This window comes from Schistocerca piceifrons, chromosome 7, assembly GCF_021461385.2.
Source record: "Schistocerca piceifrons isolate TAMUIC-IGC-003096 chromosome 7, iqSchPice1.1, whole genome shotgun sequence".
NCBI classification, from domain to species: domain Eukaryota; kingdom Metazoa; phylum Arthropoda; class Insecta; order Orthoptera; family Acrididae; genus Schistocerca; species Schistocerca piceifrons.
In genome coordinates this window covers 69,243,391-69,264,929 of record NC_060144.1, presented here as the reverse complement: position 1 = coordinate 69,264,929, position 21,539 = coordinate 69,243,391, and positions in this window count along the sequence as shown.

Below are 21,539 nucleotides of genomic sequence, written 5' to 3'. Positions count from 1 at the left end.
TTGAACCTTCACATTGACGATGAACACAAAATTGCATCTGGATGCTTTACAACAAAGCCCATGCCGTCTTCTGTTCAGGTAAGTAGTACTGCATCCGATCTGTAATTGGAACCTTTCCTGTGAGTACAGTAGGTGTTTCTCATGCGAAACGGAAGGTCTACTGTAACCCATGGACCTTCACATTGACGATGAAGCACAGAAATTGCATCGGGATTCAATACAACCGGCCCCGTGCCCGCTTCTGTCCAGGCGACTAACACTTCAACCGACCTGTGATTTGAACGATTCCTGTGATTCCAGTAGTTGTTTCTGATGCACAACTGCAGGTTTACTGTATACCTTGGACCTTCACATTGACAGTGAAACACAAAAGTTGGAACGGAATTCAATACAACGCGCCCTATGCCGGCTTCTGTGCAGGCGAGTTACATTTCACCATGTCTGTCTTTGGAGCCTTTTATGTGAGTCCAGTAGTTGATTCCGATGCACAACTGCAGTTTTACTGTGACCCTTTGACCTTAAAATTGACGATGAAACACAGAAATTGTATCGCGATTCAATAGAGCATGCTCCATGCCAGCTTCTGTCTAGGCGATTAACACCTCAACCGGTCTCTATTTGGAGCCTTTCTTGTGAGTCCAGTAACTGATTCCGATGCGAAGCTGCAGGTTTACTGTAACCCTTGGACCTTCAAATTGACGATGAAACAGCGAAATTGTATCGGGAATCAATACAGCATGCAAAAAGCTAGCTTCGGTCTAGGCGATTAACATTTCAAACGGGGTCTGCTTGGAACCTTTACTGTGAAACCAGTGGTTGTTTCCGATGGGAAATTGAAGGTCTACTGTAACCCTAGGACCTTCACACTCACGATGAAACACAAAAGTTGCAACGGAATTCAATACAACATGCCCTATGCCGGCTTCTGTGCAGGGAGTTAAATTTCACCATGTCTGTCTTTGGAGCCTTTTCTGTGAGTCCAGTAGTTGATTCCGATGCACAACTGCAGGTTTACTGAAACCCTTGGACCTTCACATTGACGATGAAACACAGAAATGGCATTGGGATTCAATACAACGGGCCCCATGCCGGCTTGTGTCCAGGCGAGTAACATTTAATCCGGTCTGTGCTCGGCTCGGCACCTTTCCTGTGGTCCTGTAGTTTTTTCCGATGCACAACTCCAGGTTTACTGTAACCCTTGGACCTTCACATTGACGATGAAAAACAGAAATTGCATCGGGATTCAATACAAATGGCCCCATGACGGCTTCTATCGAGGCGTGTAACACTTCAACCGGTCTGTGCTTGGAACCTTTCCTCTGAGTCCAGTAGATATCTCCGATGCACAACTCCAGGTTTACTGTAACCTTGGACCTTCACATTGACGATGAGACACAGAAATTTCATCGGGATTCAATTCAACAGGCCACACGCCGGCTTCTGTCCAAGCGAGTAACACTTCAATCGGTCTGCGTTTGGAACCTATTCTGTGAATCGAATAGTTGTTTCCGATGCACAACTGCAGGTGTAAGGTAACTCTTGGTCCTTCATATTGACGATGAATGACAGAAATTGCATCTGGATTCTATACAACAGGCCCTATGTGTGCTTCTGTATAGGCGAGTAACACTTGGACCTGTCTGTGCTTGGAACCTTTCCTGTGGTTTCAGTAATTGTTTCCGATGAACTACTGCAGGTTTTCTGTACCACTTGGACCTTCATATTTGTGGTGTCACCACCAGACACCACATTTGCTAGGTGGTAGCCTTTAAATCGGCCGCGGTCCGGTAGTATACGTCGGACCCGCGTGTCGCCACTATCAGTGATTGCAGACCGAGCGCCGCCACACGGCAGGTCTAGAGTGACGTCCTAGCACTAGCCCCAGTTGTACAGCCGACTTTGCTACCGATGGTTCACTGACGCTATTTATCTTGTGACCTTCAGACCGATGTTCACCAATTATGGATTAAAGTTAAGTATTCCAGAAGCTATGTACTTTTTTTACTAGGCTCAACTCCTTTAACTGTTCCGGACCTCACGCCAGCCTGCGTGAGCTTAAACGCGTGCCTTTCGGCTGTCTCATAGTGGCTTGCCTGTCTTGCCAAGTCACAACAGTTTGGCGACGAGACAATTCTATACAGACTATACAGGCTGATTTACTATACAGACTGATTTACTTGTGTAATGGCTTCGCCACAATCTCCAGATGTACTGTCCGAATTTTATCGCTTACAGAATCAGCAGACGCAGGCCTTACTGGATGCCCTTGGACAGCTCGTCCATGATCAACGTGCAATGCAACACGATGCGGCAGCCGCCGCTCCACCGCTACTGCAGCCACAACACGCAGTTGCACCACCTTTTCGTCCTTTTGATGCTGCGCTGGAAAGCTGGACGGAGTGGTCACGACAATTTGGATTCCATCTCGCCGCCTACAGAATTCAAGGTAACGAGTGGCAGCCTTTCTCATTATTGTGTGTCGGAGTGACCACGTACCGTGTGATAGTGAAATTATTTCCCCGACGCGACGTAGCAACTCTGTCCTACGAAGAAATTTTGTCTGCATTAGATGCATATTTCAAAGAATCAGTCGATGTACTTGCAAAACGGTATACGTTCTTTCGTATAAAATGTACGGCCGGTCAGACTAATCAGGAGTGGGTTGCTACCTTGCAAGGCCTTACTAGGGATTGTGCTTTTAAGGGTGATTGTGGACTCCCTTATTCAGATACTATGGTACGTGATGCAATTGCACAGAACGTTTCTGATGTTCGTATAAGAGAACACATTTTGAAACTAGTCAGTCCCTCCCTTCAACAAGAGATAGACATATTGGATCGACAGGACACACTTGACTTTGCTCAGGAATCATTTGCAACTTCACCGGCCATGTGTCACATTAACCGGCCCACCGGGCGCGCTGCACGGAACAGTAAACAGCCCTCGCGCCCGTCCGCGCAGCTGCCGCCAAGCTCTCAGCCACGTGTGCCGCACAAGCGAGCAAATGCAGTGATGAAATCATGCCCGCTGTGTGCTACTAGACATTCGCGTGAGAATTGCCTGTCACGCCAAGCTATTTGCTTTTACTGTAATAAAAAAGGACATGTTCAAAGTGTGTGCCAGAAAAAGCTCAGATCGGAAGATCAAAACCATTCCAGGCACTTTGCTTCGCGCCGGAATCGGAATCGAACCAGGGATACTCAGGCTCGCGACACTTTGCCCATGGAAAGTCATGTAGTTCATGCCACTCCGCCCAGTGCCACTCTCTCTAACAGTGACTGTGTTCGTCCCACAAATAATGTGCGTCGACATCGCTGGCACTCCCGTCAAGTCGTAAGTGATTTTGTACTAATGTCAGTTCACATTGTACGAGACAGTCGCTCTTGTCGTCAGCAGGACAATAAACTTTTTGTGGACTTGGCCATTAACAGCCAAGTGATACCGTTCCAGCTCGATACCGGAGCTGCAGTTTCACTGATCAATCAAGACATGTACAAACAGCTGGGCACGCCTCCGTTGCGTGCCGCAAATGTTAAGCTAACTTCATATTCAGGTCACGGGCTCCCTGTTTTAGGACAGTGCAGCCTTCTTGCAACATACAAAGAACAAACAAAACTTGTGTCATTTTATGTACTTCGTTCTTCTTCTGCAGTGAACTTGTTTGGTTTAGATTTATTTCAGTTGTTTAACTTGTCTATAGTCAATCAGGTCCTATCAGTGAACCAGACTGTGCCTTCAGACAGTGTTTCTCGTCTATGTGAAGAGTTTGCAGACATTTTTGCAGCGGACCTTGGTTGCGCTAAGAACTATAAAGCACATTTGGAACTGAAAGTAAACGCGCAACCGAAATTTTTCAGAGCGCGCAATGTTCCCCACGCATTGCGTGATGAGGTCGCAAGAACATTACACGATTTGGAATCACAAGGTGTAATTGAACGTGTGGAGGCTTCTCTCTGGGCATCACCATCAGTAACTTTGCCAAAACCTTCCGGAAAATTGAGACTTTGTGTAGACTTCAAGGCAACAGTGAATCCACAACTAATGATTGCAACTTTTCCTTTACCCCGCCCGGAAGATCTTTTTGACAAACTGTGCCCGGGTAAATATTTTTCGAAGTTGGACCTAGCAGATGCGTACTTGCAAATACCGGTGGACGAAGAATCCCAGCGCGTTTTAGTGGTTAACACGCATCTTGGTTTGTACCGATTCAAACGACTGCCATTCGGGTGTGCATCCGCCCCTGCATTGTTTCAGCAATATCTACAAACAGTGTGTGCGTCGGTCCCTACTGCAGCAAACTATCTGGACGATATTGTGATCTCCGGAAAGACAGAAGAAGAACATTTAGCCAAACTCAGAACATTATTTCAGGTCTTGCGACAAAATGGTCTTCGCTTGCGGAAGGACAAATGTGTGTTTTTTGCTCGGAACTTACCCTATCTGGGACATGTACTCAATGCCCAAGGCATACATCCCAGTCCAGAGCACCTCCGTGCCATACAAGACTTGCCTTCGCCATAGAATTTGAAGCAGCTACAGAGTGTGCTGGGAAAAATAAATTACTATCATAAATATGAGCGCCACGCCTCTTCCATTTCAGCTCCGCTTCATCGCTTACGCCGTAAAGGTGTTCCGTTCGTCTGGACGACGGAATGCGAACGCGCCTTTCGCCAGTTGAAATCGGCGTTGCTTTCCAATACTTGCCTTACGCCATTCGATCCCCAGAGGCCCCTTTTGTTGATGGTGGATGCATCGGATTTCGGGATTGGTGCTGTGCTTGCGCACAAAGATGGATCGCACAATCGCCCTATTGCCTTTGCGTCCAAATTGCTCTCGTCTGCCCAAAGAAATTATTCCCAGATCGAGAAAGAAGCATAGGCTCTCGTTTTGGTGTTACTAAGTTTCATGATTTCTTGTATGGTCGTCACTTTACCATCATCACAGACCACAAACCTTTGACATCGCTTTTTCATCCGCACAAGCCTGTACCTCCACGTACAGCGCAGAAATTCATTCGCTGGTCTATTTTCCTCTCGCAGTACCGCTACGATATCTTGTATCGGTCCACTGCTAAGCACGGAAACGCAGATGCGTTGTCCCGTTTGCCTGTTGCTGCGGATAGAGCATTCGATTCCTCCGAACTTGCTAGCATGTTCATTGATGCGGAAACCGATGACGTGGTCGAATCGCTTCCGATTGATTTTCGTCGTGTGGCTACCGCCACGGCTGCTGACCCTGTCCTTGCTACCGTTCTGCGTTTCGTTGCTACTCAATGGCCCTTGTCAAAGTCACGGATCGGGGATCCGTTGGTTCGCTGATTTTTTGCTCACAAGGAGAGACTTTTTGTTCGACGTGGTGTTTTGCTGTTGCTTTCTAATAATGATCAGTCCAGGGTCGTAGTCCCACGTTCGTTACAGTCCTCTGTCTTACGGCTTCTCCACCAAGGACATTGGGGTATAGTGAGAACGAAACAACTTGCTCGTCAGCACTGTACTTGGTTCGGACTCGATGCTGCGATTACGAATATGTGCTCTTCTTGCATGGCGTGTGCCGAACAACAATCCGCACCACTGCGGAAATTCTTTGCATGGCCAAAAGCCACTTCCCCTTGGCAACGCTTACACATCGATTTTGCTGGTGCCTTCTGGAATGCTCAGTGGTTAGTTGTTGTCGATTCATTCAGTAATTTTCCTTTTGTTGTCCGGGTGTCTTCCACGACGTCATCTGCCACCACCCAAGCGTTATCCGCTATCTTTTGCATTGAAGGTCTTCCACAGACAATTGTTTCCGACAATGGCCCACAATTCATGTCCGCAGAATTTCATTCTGCAAGGCCAATGGTATTCAACATCTAACGTCCGCGCCGTTTTCGCCACAGTCAAACGGTGCCGCTGAACGATTGGTCAAGACTTTCAAGTCACAGATGTTGAAGTTGAAAGAGTCGCATTCTCGGGAGGACGCGTTATTGCTCTTTTTGTCCTCGTATCGCTCTCAGCCCCGAGATGGTCGCTGGCCGGCTGAGTTGCTCCACGGTCGTCCTCATCGAACCTTGATGTCTTTGCTACATCCGCCGCATCAGGTTCCTGTGCAGCGGCAGACACCTGCTTTTGCCCCAGGCGACGTTGTCTGTTATCGCAACTATCGAGGTTCACGGCATTGGCTCGCAGGGCGCATTCTTCGCTGCCTCGGCCGCGCTATGTATCTGGTTTTGGGGGCCTCTGGTGAGGTGCGTCGGCATCTCAACCAGCTGCGCCTCTGTCGTCGCACGGATTCTGCCGCTCCCCGTCTGCTTTCAGCGACGGTGCCGTCCGGTCAGCGCCCTGGGGACCCATCTACTGGCTCGCCTCAGCCCCAGGTGTTACCGACGATGCCTTCCATTTTGCCCCATGGCGACGCACCGCCACCGCCGCCGCCGCCGCCGCCTGTTCTCCCGCCGGCGACGCCCGCAGTGGACGTGTCGCTGCAACCGCCGGGCGCCTCCCTGGGTCACGCGCCGCCGATCGCTTCCCGTGACAAGTTGTCCTCCGCCATGGACTTCTTGCCCGCTCCGGACCACATGGCGTCTTCCCCCGCCGGGTGCCCCGACCCGATGGAGGTCGACCCTTCGGCCCCTCCTGTCTCTTTAAGGGCGCATACACCGCATGTTGGCGTGCACCCTGGACTAGGTTTTCAGGCGTTTCCTAGCTCCCCTCGGACTGAATGGCAGGGTGCGGGTGGCACAGTCTCGCCTGTTGTTAGGCTCCCCACCTCTTCGCATACGCCAACATGGGGTCCTCCCCACGGCGGGTGGAAGCCTTATAACACAACCGTACGCCGAATTGCGAGGGAGGAATGTGGTGTCGCCACCAGACACCACATTTGCTAGGTGGTAGCCTTTAAATCGGCCGCGGTCCGGTAGTATACGTCGGACCCGCGTGTCGCCACTATCAGTGATTGCAGACCGAGCGCCGCCACACGGCAGGTCTAGAGAGACGTCCTAGCACTAGCCCCAGTTGTACAGCCGACTTTGCTACCGATGGTTCACTGACAAATTGCGTTCTCATTTGCCGAGACGATAGTTAGCATAGACTTCAGCTACGTCATTTCCTACGACCTAGCAAGGCGCCACTATCAATTGCTATTTATCTTGTGGTGCATGTACCGTCAGACCGATGTTCACCAATTATGGATTAAAGATACGTAATGCAGAAGCTACGTACTTTTTTTACTAGGCTCAACTCCTTTAACTGTTCCAGACCTCACGCCAGCCTGCGTGAGCTTAAACACGTGCCTTTCGGCTATCTCATAGTGGCTTGGCTGTCTTGCCAAGTCACAACAATATTCACGATGAAACACACATATTTCATCAGGATTCAATACAACGGGCACCATGTAGACTTCTGTATAGTAGCGTAAAACTTTAACCAGTGTGTGCTTGGAACTTTCCCTGTGCGACAAGTAGTTGTTTCCGACGCACGACTGCAGGTTTACTGTAACCTTGGACGTTCACATTGACGATGAAACACAGAAATTACATCGGGATTCAATACATCAGGCGCAATGTAGGCTTCTGTATAGGCGAGCAACACTTGAACCAGTCTGTGGTTAGAACCTTTCATGTTAATCCAGTAGTTGTTCCCATTCACAACTGCAGGATTACTTTAACCCTTGGACCTTCACAATGACGACGAATAACGGAAATTGCATCTGGATTCAATACAACAGGCCCCATGGCGGCTTCTGTCCAGGCGAGTAACACTTCAACCGTTCTGTGTTTAAATGGTTTCCCGTGAGTCCAGTAGTTGTTTTCGATGCACAATTGTGTGTTTACTGTAACCCTTGGACCTTCACATTGACGATGAAACCCAGAAATTGCGTCGTGATTCAAAACAATAGACGCCATGTAGGCTGTTGTGTAGGCGAGTTACACTTGAACCAGAATGTCCTTTGAACCTTTCCTGTGAATCCAATAGTTTAAACACGTGCCTTTCGGCTATCTCATAGTGGCTTGGCTGTCTTGCCAAGTGACAACAATATTCACGATGAAACACACATATTTCATCAGGATTCAATACAACGGGTACCATGTAGACTTCTGTATAGTCGCGTAAAACTTTAACCAGTGTGTGCTTGGAACTTTCCCTGTGCGACAAGTAGTTGTTTCCGACGCACAACTGCAGGTTTACTGTAACCCTTGGGCTTTCACATTGACGATGAAACACAGAAATTGCTTCGGGATTCAATAAAACAGTCCCTTGTAGGCTGCTGTCCAAGCGAGTAACACTTCAACAGGTCTGTGCGTAAAACATTTCCTGTGAGTGCACAACTGCACGTATAATGTAACCCTTGGACCTTTACATTGACGATAAAGCACAGAAATTGCATCTGGATTCAATACATCAGGCCCAACGTAGGCTTCTGTATAGCCGAGTAACACTTTGACCATCCTGTGTTTAGAACCTTTCATGTGAATCCGGCACTTGCTCCCATGAATAACTGCAGGATTACTTTACACCTTGGACCTTCACACTGACCATGAAACCCAGTAATTGCATCCGGATTCAAAACAACAAACGCCATGTAGGCTTCCGTGTAGGCGAGTAACACTTGAACCAGTCTGTGCTTGGAACCTTTCCTGTGAGTTCAGTAGTTATTTCCGATGTACAACTACAGGTATACTGTAACCCTTGGACCTTCAGATTGATGATGAAACACAGAAATTACATCGGGATTCAATATATCAGGCCCCTTCTAGACTTCTTTATAGGCGAGTGACACTTGGACCAATGTGTGCTTGCAAGCTATCCCTTGAGTCCAGTAGTTGTTTCTTATGCACAACTGCAGGTTTACGGTAAAGCTTGGACCTTTACACTGAAGATGAAACACAGAAATTGCATCGGAATTCTATTCAAAACGCCCCATGTATATTTCTGTATATACGAGTAACACTTGAACCTGTCTGTGTTTGGAAACTTCCTCCAGTTGTTGGTTCCCATGCACAACTGCAGGACTACTGTAACCGCTGGACCTTCACATTGACGATGAAGCACAAAAATTTTATGGGGATTCAATACAACAGGCCTAGTGCCGGCTACTGTCCAGGCGAGTAACACTTCAATCTGTCTGTGCTTGGAACCTTTCCTGTGAGTCCAGTTATTGTTTCCGATCGACAACAGCAGGTATACTGTAACCCTTGGACGTTCGCATTGACGATGAAACACAGAAATTGCATCGGGATCCAACACAACATGCCCCATGTATCCTTCTGTATAGGCGAGTAAAACTTGAAACATTGTGTGCTTAAAACCTTTCCTGTGAGTCCAGTAGTTGTTTACGAGGCACACCTGCAGGACTACTGTAACCCTTGGACCTTCACATTGACGATGAAACACAGATAATGCACTTTGGATCAATAAAACTGGCCCATTTCGGCAACTGTATAGGCGATTAACACTTAAACCAGTATGTGCTTGGAACCTTTCCTGTGAGTCCAGTAGTTGTTTGCAATACACAACTGCAGGTGTACTGTAAACTTTGGACCTTCACATTGACGATGAAACACCGAAATTGCACCGGGATCCAATACAACAGACCCCATGTAGGCTTCTGTATAGTCGAGTAACACTTGAACCAGAGTGTGCTTGGAATCATTCCTGTAGGTCCAGTAGTTGTTTCCGATGCACAACTGCACGTTTATAGTTACCCTTGGATCTTCATATTGACGATGAAACACAGAAATTGTCTAGGGATTCAATACAACAGGCCCTGTCTTGGCTTCTGTCCAGGCAGGTAACACTTCAACCAGTCTGTCCTTGGAACCATTCCTGTGAGTCCCGTGGATGTTTCCGCTGCACAACTGCAGGTTTGCTGTAAGCATTGGACGTTCACATTGACGATGAAACGCAGAAATCACATCGGGAATCAATACATCACCCGCAATATAGGCTTCTGTATAGAGAAGTAACACATAAAAAAGTGTGTGATTGGGACCTTTCCTGTGATATCCAGTAGCTGTTTCCGATGCGCAACTGCAGGTTTACTGTAACCCTTGGACCTTCACATGGACGATGAAACACAGAAATTGCATCGGGATACAAAACAGCAGAACCCTTGTAGGCTTCTGTATAGGCGAGTAACACTTGACCAAGTGTGTGCTTGGAACCTTTTCTGTGTGTCCAGTAATTGTTTCCGATGCACAATTGCAGGTTTGCTGTAACCCTGTGACCTTCACATTGAGGATGAAACACAGAAATTACATTGGAATTCAATACAATAGGCCCATGTAGTCTTCTGTATAGGCGAGAAACTCTTGAACCAGTGCATGCTTGGAACCTTTTCTGTGAGTCCACTAGTTGTTACGGATGCACAACTGCAGGATTATTGTAACCCATGGACCTTCACATTGACGATCATACACAGAAAATGCATCGGGATTCAATACAACAGGCCCAAAGTAGGTGTCTGTATAGGCTAGCAACACTTGCACCATTGTGTGGTTGGAACCTTGCCAGTGAGTCCAGTAGATGTTTCCGATGCAGAACTACAAGTTTACTGTAACCCTAGGGCATTCACATTGACGATGAAACACAGTTCCGCACTGTCGCCTGATAAACAAAGTAAGAGCCTACGGAATATCAGACCAGCTGTGTGGCTGGATTGAAGAGATTTTAGCAAACAGAACACAGCATGTCATTATCAGTGGAGAGACGTCTACAGACGTTAAGGTAAACTCTGGCTTCCCACAGGGGAGTGTTATGGGACCATTGCTTTTCACAATATATATAAATTACCTAGTAGATAGTGTCGGAAGTTCCATGCGGCTTTTCGCGGATGATGCCGTAGTATACAGAGATGTTGCAGCATTAGAAAATTGTAGCGAAATGCAAGATTATCTGCAGCGGATAGGCACTTGGTGCAGGGAGTGGCAACTGACCCTTAACATATATAAATGTGATGTATTGCGAATACATAGAAAGAAGGTTCCTTTATTATATGATTATATGATAGCGGAACAAACGCTGGTAGCAGTTAGTTCTGTAAAATATCTGGGAGTATGCGTGCGGAACGATTTGTAGTGGAATGATCACATGAAATTAATTGTTGGTAAGGCGGGTATCAGGTTGAGATTCACTGGGAGAGTCCTTAGAAAATGTAGTCCATCAACAAATGAGGTGGCTTACAAAACACTCGTTCGACCTATACTTGAGTATCGCTCATCAGTGTGGGATCCGTACCAGATCGGGTTGACGGAGGAGATAGAGAAGATCCAAAGAAGAGATGCACGTTTCGTCACAGGATTATTTGGTAAGCGTTATAGCGTTACGGAGATGTTTAGCAAACTCAAGTGGCAGACTCTGCAAGAGAGTCGCTCTGCATCGCGGTGTAGCTTGCTCGTCAGGTTTCGAGAGGGTGCGTTTCTGGATGAGGTATCGAATATATTGCTTCCCCCTGCTTATACCTCCCGAGGAGAACACGAATGTAAAATTAGATTCGAGAGCGCACGGAGGCTTTCAGACCGTTCTTCCCGCGAACCATACACGACTGGAACAGAAAAGGGAGGTAATGACAGTGGCACAGAAAGTGCCCTCCGCCCGCCCAGTTGTTGGGTGCCTTGCAGATTATAAATGAAGATGTAGATGTAGATGTAGAATTTGCATCAGGAATCTATACATCAGGCCCCATGTAGACATCTCTACAGGCGAGTAACATTTGAACCACTGTGTGCTTGGAACATTTCCTGTGAGTCCAGTAGTTTTTTTGATGCACAACTGCAGGTTTACTGTAACCCTTGGACCTACACATTGACGATGAAACACAGTAATTGCATTGGGATTCAATAAAACAGGCCCACGTAGGCTACTGTATAGGCGAGTAACACTTAAACCAGTGTGTGCTTGGAACCTTTCCTGTCAGTCCAGTACTTTTTTCCGATTCACAACTTCCGGTTTACTGTAACCCTTGGCCTTCGCATTGACGACGAAACACGGAAATTGAAGCGGGATTCAATACAACATGTCACATGCCGGCTTCCGTCCAGGCCAGTAAATTTGAACCAGAGTGTTTATTTGGAACGTTTCGTGTGTGAGTCCAGTAGTTGTTTCCGATGCACAACTGCAGGTTAACTGTAACCCTTGGAGCTTCACATTGACGACGAAACACCGAAACTTCATAGGGACTCAATTCAACAGGCCCCGTGCTTCTCCTGTCCAGGAGAGTACACTTCAACCACTCTGTCCTTGGAACCTTTCCTGTGAGTTCAGTAGCTGTTTCCGATGCACAACTGCAGTTTTACTGTAAGCCTTGGACCTTCACATTGACGACGAAACACAAAGTGGCATCGGGATTCAATACAACAAGTGCCATGCAGGTTTCTGTCCAGGCGAATAACATTTGAACCAGGGTGTGCTTGGAACCATTTCTGTGAGTCCAGTAGTTGTTACCCATGCACAATTGCTGGTTTAGTGTAACCCTCGGACCTTCACATTGACGATGAAACAGAAATTGCATCGGGATTCAATACAACAGGCAATATATTGGCTTCTGTATAGGCGAGTAACACTTGAGAATTTGTGTGCTTCGAACCTTTCCTGTGAGTCCAGTAGTTGTGTCCGAAACACAAATGCAGGTTTACAGTAACCCTTGGACCTTCACATTCACGATGAAGCACAGATATTGCTTCGGGATTATATACAACAAGCACCTGGAGGATTCTCTCCAGGCGAGTAACAATTGAACTGTTCTGTGCTTGGAACCTTTCCTGTGAGACCAGTAGTTGTTTTCGATACACATTTAACGGTTTACTGATAGCCATGGACCTCCAAATTTACGACTAAACACAGAAATAGCATCAGGATTCAATACAACATCTCCCAGGCCGCCTTCTGACCAGGCGAGTAGCATTTGAAGCAGTGTGTGCTTTGAACCTTTCCTGTGAGTCCAGTAGTTTTTTTCCGATGCACAACTGCCCGTTTACTGTAACCCTTGGACCTTCACATTGACGATGAAATACAGAAATTGTATCGAGGTTCAATACAACATGTTACAAGCCGGCTTCTCTCCAGGCGAGTAACATATGAACCATTGTGTGTTTAGAACCTTTCCTGTGAATCCAGTAGCTGTTACCGAAGCACAACTACAGGTGTACTGTAATCCTTGGACCCTCACATTCACGATGAAAAACAGAAAATGCATCTGTATGTAATACAACAGGTCCGATAACGGATTCTATCCAGGCGAGTAACACTTGAACCGGACTGTAGTTAAAACCTTTCCTGTTAGTGCAGTATTTGTTTCCGATGGACAACTCCAGATTTAATGTTACCTTTGGACCTTCACATTGACGACGAAAGACAGAAATAGCATCCGGACTCAACACAACCGGCCCCATGTCTGCTTCTGTCCAGGCGAGTAACACCTGAAACGGCCTCTGCTTTGAACAATTACTGTTAGACCAGTAATAGTTACCGAAGTACCCATGCAGGTTTACTGTAACCCTTGAAATTCCACATTGTCGATTATACAGAGAAATTGCATCGGGATTGAATACAACAGGCACCATGTCGATTTCTGTCCTGGCGAGTAACAGTTCAACCGGTCTTCGCTTTAGACCTTTCCTGTGAGTCCAATTGTAGTTTGCGATACAAAACTGCTGGTTAACTGTAACCCTTGGACCGTCGTATTGACGATGATACACAGAAATTGCATCGGGATTCAATACAACATTCACCATGCTGACTTATGTGCAAGTGAGTATCACTTCAACCGGTCTGTGGTTGGTAACTTTCCTGTGACTCCAGTAGTTGCTTCCCACGCACAACTATAAGTTTACTGTAACCCTTGGACCTTCACATTGAGGATGAAACACAGAAATTGCACCAGGATTATATTCAACAGACCCCAGGCCGGCCTATGTCCAGGTGAGTATCACTTCAACTGGTCTGTGCTGGGAATCCAGTGGTAGTTTCCGATGCACCACTGCAGGTTTGCTACATCTCTTGGACTTTCACATTGACAATGACACAGAGAAACTGTATCGGGAATGAATACAACTGGCACCATGACGACTTCTATCCAGGCGAGTGACGCTTCAAAGGGCCTCTGCTTGGTACCTTTCCTGTGAGCCTACTACTTGTTTCCAATGGATAACTGCAGGTTTACTGTAACTTTTGGACCTTCACATTGACGGTGAATCCAAAGATATATCATCGAGATTCAATAGAATTGGCCCCACCACGTCTTCTGTCCAGGCGAGTAAAACTTCAACCGGTCTGCGTTTGGAACCTTCCCTGTGTGTCCAGTAGTTGTTTCCGATGCACAACTGAAGGTTTACAGGTTTACGGTAAACCTTTGACCTTAACATTGACGTTGAGACACAGAAATTGCATCGGCATTCAATACAACATGTCGTATGCCGGCTTCTGTCCAGGCGAGTAACACTTCAACTTGTCTGTGCTTGGAACCTTTCCTGGGAATCCAGTAGTAGTTTCCGATGCACCACTTCAGGATTACTGTAACATTTCGACCTTCACATAGACGATGAAACACGGAAATTGCATCTGGATTCAATGTAACAGGCCCCATGCCGGCTTCTGTCTAGGCGAGTAACCGTTCAATCGGTCTGTGCTCTGAACCTTTCCTGTGAGTGAGGTTCTTGTTTCCGATAAACTACATCAGATTTACTGTAACCCTTGGAATTTCACATTACGACGAAACAAATAAATTGCATCGGGGTTCGATACAACAGGCCCCATGCCGGCTTGTGTTCATGCGAATAACACTTCCATTGGTCTCTGCTTGGAACCTTTACTATGGATCCAGTAGTTGTTTCCGATGCACAACTGCTGGTTTGCTGTAACCGTTGGACTTTCACACTGACGATGAAATATAGAAATTTCATCGGGATTCAATACAACAGGCCCCATGACTGTTTCAATCCAGGCGAGTAATAGTTCGACCGGTATCTGCTTGGGATCTTTCCTGTGAGTCCAGTAGTAGTTTCCAATGCACATCAGCAGGTTTACTGTAACCGTTGAACCCTTCCCATTGACGATGAAACACAGAAATAGCAACGGTATTCAATACAACAAGCCCCATGCCGACTTCGGTCAAGGCGAGTAACTTTTCAGCCGGTCTGTGCTTTGAACCTTTCCTATGAGTCCGGAACTTGTTTCAGATGCACAACTGCAGCTTTACTGCAATCGTTGAATCTTAAAATTGACGATGAAACACATAAATTGAATCGGGATTCAATACAACAGGCCCCATGCCGGCTTGTGTTCATGCGAATAACACTTCCATTGGTCTCTGCTTGGAACCTTTACTATGGATCCAGTAGTTGTTTCCGATGCACAACTGCTGGTTTGCTGTAACCGTTGGACCTTCGGACAGACGATGAATTACAGAAATTGCATCAGGATTCAATACAAAAGCGCCATGCCGGCTTCTGTCCAGACGAGTAAAACTTCAACCGGTCTGTGCTTGGAACCTTGCCTGTGAGTCGAGTAGTAGTTCCCCATGCTCAGCTGTAGGTTTACTATAACCCTTGGATCTTCACGTTGACGATGAAACGCAGAAACTGAATCGATTCATGACACCAGGCCCCATTCCGCCTTCTGTCCACGCGAGTAATGCTACAACCGGTCAGTGTTTGGAACCTTTCCTGTGAGACCAGTACTTGTTTCCGATGGATAACTGCAGGTTTACTGCAACCCTAGGACCTTCACATTGACGATGAAACACGGAAATTGCATCAGGGTCATTACAACGGGCACCTTGATGACTTATGTGCAGGCGAGAACGCTTCAAATGGTCTGTGCTTGGAACCATCCAGTTAGACCAGTAGTAGCTTTCGATGGACCACTGCAGGTTTACGGTAACCCTCGGAGTTTCACATTGACGATCAAACACATAGATTGCATCAGGATTCAATACAACAGGCCCAATGCCGGCTTCTGTCCAGGCGAGTAACACTTCAACCGGACTGTGCTTGGAACCTTTAGGGGGAATCCACTGGTAGTTTCCGATGCACCAGTACAGGTTTACTGTAACCATGGGACCTTCACTTTGACGATGAAACACGGAAATTGCATCGGGATTTAGTGCAACAGTCCCAATACCGGCTTCTGACCAGGCGAGTAACACTACAACTGGATTGTATTCGGAGCGTTTCCTGTGAGTCCAACTGCAGAATTACTCTAATGCTAGGACCTTAACATTGACGATGAAACACAGAAATTTCATCGGGATTGAATACAACAGGCACCATATTAACTTCTGTCCAGGCGAGTAACGCTTAAAACTGTCTCTGCCTGGAACCTTTCCTATGAGTCAAGTAGTAGCTTGCGATGCACCACTGCAGGTTTAATGTAACCGTTGGGCATTCACATTGACTATGAAAGACAAAAATTGCATCGGGATTCAATACGTCAGGTACATGCTGACCTATGTCAAGGCGAGTTTGTATCAAGCTGTGCTTGTAACCTTCCCTAGGAGACCAGTAGTAGTTACCGATGCACCACTGCAGGTTTACTGTAATCCTTGGACTTTCACATCCACGATGAAACACAGAAACTGAATCGGGATTGAATACAACAGGCACCACGCCGACTTATGTCCGAGCGAGTAACGGTTCAAACGGTATGTGCTTTTAACCATTCCAGGGAGTCCAGTAGTAATTTCCGATGCACAACTGCAGATTTACTGTAACCCTTGCATCATCACATTGACGATGAAACACAGAAAATGAATCTGGGATTCAATACAACAGGCACCATTCTGCCTTATGTGCAGGCGAGTAACTCTTGAAACGGTCTCTGTTTGGAACATTTCCTGTGACTCTAGTAGTTGTTTACGATGGATGACTGCAGGTTTACTGTAACCTGGGGCCTTCACATTGACGATGAAACATAGAAATTGCATCGGAATTGGATACAACAGGCACCATGCTGACTTATGTGCAGGCGAGTAGCGCTTCAAACGGTCTGAGCTTGGAACCATTCCTGTTAGACCAGTAGTAGTTTCCGATGCACCACTGCAGGTTTGCCGTATCCTTTGGTTCTTCAAATTGACGATGATACACAGAAATTGCATCGGGATTGAATACAACAGCCACCTTGCCAACGTCTGTCCATGCGTGTAACGCTTCAAATGGTCTCTGCTTGTAACCTTTCCCGCGAGTCCAATAGTAGTTTCCGATGCACAACTGCAGGTCTACTGTAACTTTAGGACCTTCACATTGACAACGAAACACAATAATTGCATCGGGATTCAATACTCTTTCCTTTAAAACTTGTCTCATAGCGCCGGTAGACAGATCATATAAAACGCATCTGACAGTACAGTTTCAGACTTGAAACTTGATAAAATCAGTCTCCATGTCTTAACAGAGTGACATCGTCAGGTGCAAAATTAACTTCGGCAGCCGCTCATAGGAATGTGATGGGATAATTATTTTTTTCCGGTATGTGCTGTCCCATTTAATTCAGACATCTACGAAGGCTATTTTACTATGAAAGTGAAAAGAAAATGATTCTCGTGAACGTCCCCTGGTTCCAAACGCCCTATCTGCTTTCAGTGTAGAAAACCACATTAAAGACATATTTAAAAATTTTGGCACCAGCGGTATTTGCGCTTTTTGAGTTTCTTGCACTGGGGTAATAGATCAGTTAGAGACAAATTAAATGGTAAATACCTTTTGTAGATCTGACAATGAATTCAAGAGCATATGTCAATTGAATACTTTTGTACAGTTGTCGCGGCGATTTGAATAGCGTGAATTAGCGCCGCCGGAGCAAACTAAGCATGATGTTTATGCCAGCGTACACAGAAAATGGTGTAAACTTACGGGCACCACGCCACTCTAATAGGCCCAATAACTACGCGTTTGTTTACGCATCCAATGGCAGACGTGTTTGTCAGTTAAGTCATTGAACTTCTCACATACAGTACTACTGTTTAGCACAAAAAATTACCTTGCACCGTTTTAAAAAAAAATAGCGACGTCGTTCTTTTATAGAACAGTCATCTAAGTTATATTTCGTAGTGTCAGCAGAGAGTGCAGTTGGCAACAAACAAGCTTTGTCTCAAAATACCTTTCGTCCCATCCAGATTAACTTAATTCTTATGCAAGTAAGGAGGGTTTTGTAGGCTTTGTTACTGTAAACAAAATCTTCTATGTTTTTTGGATGTGTCACGTAATTCTTCAATTTCTTCTTCACAATCGGCGTTTCGCTCTTTACTAACAGAACGCTGCTCAACACTAGTGCTAGATTCGCTTGTTAAAGGGAGTTTTACCATATTTGTTCTGAAGAAGTGGGGTTATAGGACAACCTTCCTCCATCTGTTATTGTTGGTCTATCGTCAGTGTCTATACAGCTGTCTGTATTACCTGCACGCTGTAACCAGGTATTTCCTTTCTTGTTCGAGGAAATACAGGACGCTTGAGGCCTATAATAGCATCATCTCTATTGAAATTAGTTTTATCCTTAGACATCCTAACTGCTCGAAATGCGGCAAGCTACAGTGAAGTGCCAAAGAAACTGGTAGACCTGCCTAATATCGAGTAAGGACCCAGTGTGCGCGCAGAAGTGCCGCAACACAACGTGGCATGGACTCGACTAATGTCTCAAGTAGTGCTGGAGGGAACTGACACCGGGAATCCTGCAGAACTGTCTATAAATCTGTAAGAGTACGATGAGGTGGAGATCGCTTCTGAACAGCACGTTGCAAGGCATCCGAGGTACGCAGGGGAGTTTGGTGGCCAGAGTAAGTGTTTAAACTCAGAAGAGTGTTCCTGGAGCCACTCTGTATCAATTCTGGACGTGTGGGGTGTCCCGTTGTCCTGTTGGAAAATGTCCAAGTCCGTCGGAATGCCCAATGGACGTCAATGGATGTGGGTGATCACACAGGATGCTTACATACGTGTCACCCGTCAGAGTCGTATTTAAGCATATCAGGAGTCCCACATCACTCCAACTGCACACGCCCCACACCATTACAAAGCCTCCACCAGCTTGAATAATCCCGTGCTGACGTGCATGGTACATGATTCATGAGGTTGTCTCCATAACCGTACACGTCCATCTGCTCAATATAATCTGAAACGAGACTCGTCCGACCACAAAACATGTTTCTAGTCATCAATTGTCCAATGTCGGTGTTGATGGGCCCAGCCGAGGGGTAATGCTGTGCGTCTGCAGTCATCAAGGGTACACGAGTGGGACGTCTGCTCCGAAAGCTCATATTGATTATGTTCATAGCACTGCAGTGAAATCTGCAGCAATTTGCTGAAGAGCTGCACATCTGTCTTGTTGAACGATTCTCTTCAGTCGTCGTTGGTGCCGCTCTTGCAGGAACCTTTTCCGGTGGCAGCGATGTCAGAGTTTTGATGTTTTACCGGATTCCTGATGTTCACGGTACACTAGAGAAATGATCGTACGGGAAAATACCCACTTCATCGCTTCCTCGAAGATGCTGTCCCATTACTCGTGCGCCGACTATAACACTCACTTTCAAACTCAAATAAATCTTGATAACCTACCACTGTAGCAGCAGTAAGTGATCTCACAATTGCACCAGACACTTGCTGTCTTACATAATCGTTGCCGAATGCAGCCCCGTATTGTGCCTGTTTACATATCTCTGTATTTGAATACGCATGCCTATGCCAGTTTCTTTGGCGCTTCAGTGTATTTCCCCTGCTTTTCTCGCTCCTTATGAAACCAATAAAGGAAGGCGGGAAATACATTGGTTCAGTTTACATGGACGATGCTTATTTAAGTGCATCGAATCGCAAGAACTGTACGTACTGTACCCACTGGACTCGCTTTCGGGAGGACTACGGTTCAATTCCGCGTGCGGCCATCCTGATTTAGGTTTTCCGTGATTTCCCTCAACCGCTCCAGGCAAATGCCGGGATGGTTCCTTTGGAACGGCACGGCCGACTTCCTTCCCCATCCTTCCCTAATCCGATGACACCGATGACCTCGCTGTTTGGTCTCTTCCGCCCCAAACAACCCAACCCGTACTGTACCCTTTCTAGCCTCATTTCTTTTCGTTATGTCTTGGTGATGGAAGGGCCTGTTTTTGGCTGACTTTTGTGAGTGTGGGTAGGCAGAGTGCCTCGTATCTGGGGTACGGTGGAAAGACTGCTACCAAAAATTAGGTGTATATGAACTCAGAGTGGTGTACATTTTTGTACATTTTCCAATCCTGTGGTCGTATCTCGAAATCGGATAAGACATGACCTAGAGGAGAGCATTTTGAGGTGGGTGCCGTGACTCCCCAGTCAGCGTCACAGAGATTTTGCTTGATGTTTTTTCTTATTTTCAATATTTCTTCTGCTTTTCTCAGGTGCTCGCTGGAAGGTGCAGTGCTTTGAGACTCTATGTTTTCTTTATGTGCGTCTGTTATATAGGTCGCAACAGGAAATCATTTTGTTTGCGTTTGATTTTATCCTCTAGTTGAGAAAGTACTATCCCACTATATCTAGACCCTCCGTTAGGATTTCTTCTGACTGTTTAGTTGAGTACAACTTGTTGCAACAGTAACCAGTCGTCGGTGTAACGTAGCATCCATGATATTGTTTTTGGCGCATCTGCAACATACAAGCTGAAGAGAAGTGTCGTAGTGACTGACACTTGCGGTAAAACGTTTTTCTTTTTTTTTTATTTTATTGTATAGCGTCTGATCTCATGACTACTTGGAACGCTCATTCGTTTAGCATACTACCTACGAGTCGATCGGTCGGTCTACAACGAATTACGTGAAGAAGCTTTTAGATCTATCCTTTTCTCCACATTGTGTAGCCAGCAGTATAAAATAAAATTCTATCGTGGCAAATGACTCCAGGGATGAAATAAGTTGTTTCCTTCACGAGAAAATATTGAAATTATGTTCTGCCGTTGTGAAAAAGGAACTCAGAAGTGCTTATCTGTGAAAGATGTCCCCTACTAACAATTTCTTTAAGACCTATCCACATATGTTCAGTATTTTCTGTATAATGAAAGTTGTCATCTGTAAAAGTAAATCAGAGTTCTCGTAGTTGTGTATGGACAGCAAGCAAAGAGGTGTTCCACAAGAGCGTAGTATTCTAACAGACCACACGCCGTCGGCATCGCTCGGCGGAGTTAAGTCAATCAGGACAGCCTCTAGCGTGAAGTGGGCGGGAGTGTCGCTTGTGTTTGCACATGATATCTGGGCCGGCTTCTTTGTCAGCATCGCTTGCCGCGTCGCTACGGGCCGATATTAATATTTATTGTGCACCGGGGGCGGTATTGCCGGGCGTCCCGATTATCGGAGGAGCTGCAGCCTGCCGCCGGCAGATGGCAGTGTAAACAAGGAGGCGAAGCGGGCCCATCCCCGCCGCGTCGCCTCGGCCTCGCGCGATATTGGGTCTGGGGGTGGGGGTGGGGGGTTGGGGGTGGAGGTTGAGGGGCTGGGGTTGGGACGGCAGCTCCAGCCTGCAATATCGTTCACGGTCCGCGCTGTCAACACCACGCAGCAGGAGCGGCGGCGGCGGCGGCACGCACTCAGGGCGAGATGAAGCGCTGGTGCCACCACAC